The sequence below is a fragment of the Neofelis nebulosa genome, chromosome 5 (genome assembly GCF_028018385.1).
Source record: "Neofelis nebulosa isolate mNeoNeb1 chromosome 5, mNeoNeb1.pri, whole genome shotgun sequence".
Lineage (NCBI taxonomy): Eukaryota > Metazoa > Chordata > Mammalia > Carnivora > Felidae > Neofelis > Neofelis nebulosa.
In genome coordinates this window covers 125,968,830-125,970,964 of record NC_080786.1, presented here as the reverse complement: position 1 = coordinate 125,970,964, position 2,135 = coordinate 125,968,830, and the positions used below count along the sequence as shown (strand labels likewise).

General features: G+C 35.8%; 1 long non-coding RNA gene across 1 annotated transcript; it reads left to right on the top strand.

The window, feature by feature from the left end:
* The first annotated feature begins 1,091 nt into the window (after window positions 1-1,091).
* Window positions 1,092-1,587, top strand: LOC131511443 (uncharacterized). The gene is made up of 2 exons (XR_009261529.1): window positions 1,092-1,308; window positions 1,436-1,587. It is a non-coding gene; the product is annotated as an uncharacterized LOC131511443 (long non-coding RNA).
* Window positions 1,588-2,135: the final 548 nt, after the last annotated feature.

Genomic DNA, 2,135 nt, shown 5'->3' with positions numbered 1-2,135 from the left:
GTGATACTTCTCCTTTTTTTCCAGTGGTCAGGTTCACTGAAAGCAATTCTATTCATGATTCATATTATTCTGGATTTGGGGTGGTGCCAACATGCAAGGTTGTGAAAACTTGTTCTTTCGTCCTCTGACTCCTATCCTCTGTCCAGCATGGGGACTTCTGTGAGTGCTGTTCAATCTATGACTATCTCAGGCATATACCCTCATCATTGAGGAAGGCTTTTCAGTATTCTGACAGTGTTCAGTTTCGATAATGCTATCGAGTATGGTTGTCCTCAGCCCTATTCTATAGGGGAAGTGTCAAAATGTCCAAGTGAAACTTGATTTTTTATTTATTATTAATACTGACACTTCTCCTGCTATTATCATTGTTATTTGCTAATTAACCAGTTTTCTGGTGGATTCAAATGATGCACCATTTTTTTTCTTCAAGGTAAAACAGAAAAAGAGTGTCTCAAGATTATAGAATGTAACTATTGAGATTTTTTTAAGTATTGAGAATATTTTTTTAATTATTTTAACGTTTTCAAGGGCATGGCTGTGGAAAAAATAACATTAACTTTAATTCAATTCCCTATTTATCTCAACCTAAGTAATGGTGTGAAAACAATGTTGTCATTTATATTTATGCATACAAGAGATCCTATCAGTACCAGGGTACCCTACAGAATCACTCAATATAAACAGCAACAAACAAGCAACAAGATGCACCAGGCTTTAATTGTCCCCAAAGTATGAAGTTTATGGCCATTAGGTTTCCCTGCCACAATTAAATCCCTGTTCCCTTTTATTTTATTTTTTCTCAGAATAATTAGCTATATAGACCCTCACTATAAAAGGTATCATAAAGTGTTGGTGGCTTTCTAAACTTCTGGGTTATAATAACCTCTTTTGCTATGACAACACAGTAAAAAGATGGAAGGAAAAGATATATTTCCTAATTGGTGAAAGACAAACAAACAAACAAAAAAAGACAAATGGACAAGAAATACTTGATGTGAAAGAAATACCTGAATGTGTAAGATATGTAGAGATTTAGAAGGGTAAACATTTGTTATTTAATCTGGTAAAGATTAAGATTTTGTAATGCCTGTGTGGACGTGGAGGATGCAGGACAGTCGCTGAGAATTTTTAGGACTTTCCAGTTCCAGTTTAGACCTGAATGTGACGGGTTTGTGTTGCTGTTTGGCATTCCTAATTCAAGGAAATCCCCTCTTCTGGTTGAAAGCACGGTGTGATTCCCTGGCCCTCCTGCATCAGCATCACCTGGATAATACAACCGGCAAATAACCGGATCCTGCTACAGATCTGGTGAATCAGAAGCTGGGGGTGGGGGGGGGGGGAGGGCAGTAATCTATGTTTTAAAAATGTTCCAGGTAGTGTTGGTACACGCTGAATTTTGAGACTGCTTCGAAGTATTGTGTTTCCCTTAATTCAGGTGCTGGAAGTGACACCTCAAATGTCAGCTGAGCTAACCCAAGCTGCTTACCTTCAAGATCGTTACCAGAGCCAAAACAGTGCTTAGGCTTTACCCACTCAGACTTCGATGCCAGAAGATAAAGTGAAAAATAAATATGTGTCTAAAAAGGAGAGATCTCGGGGAATGATCTGGGTCAACAAGGAATGTGGAATTCCATTTCTCCACAAATTTTATTGATCCTAACATCTCATTTACAGACTTTTTGCCCTCCTCATTTAGACTTCTCCAGCAAACATAGTCCATGGTAAATAATGATTCTCTGTAGGCCTGTAACAGCAGTAAATTCTATTTTCATAATTAAAACAAATAAAACGAAAATGCTACAACACTGAAAAAAAAAAGATTTTGTAACTTAACCACCTGTTAAAAAACTAAATGGAAGGATTCCTTTTAGGGTCATAATTGTTAGATGCCTCTTCACAAATGTAAGATTCTTTATGATTTTGCTAACTCAAATCAATCTTAAAGGAAAACATGGGAGCAGTTTTAAATTTAAAAATGTATCATGATTTAAGGCTTGCATGAATCTTGTTATAACAATTTTACACTAATTACAAGATACTTTGGAGGAAAAAACAGTAACCCATTATTATATCTATTACGGATCAATTAAATATGTAAAAATAGACTCATAAATTATTCCTTCCTCATCAATTTA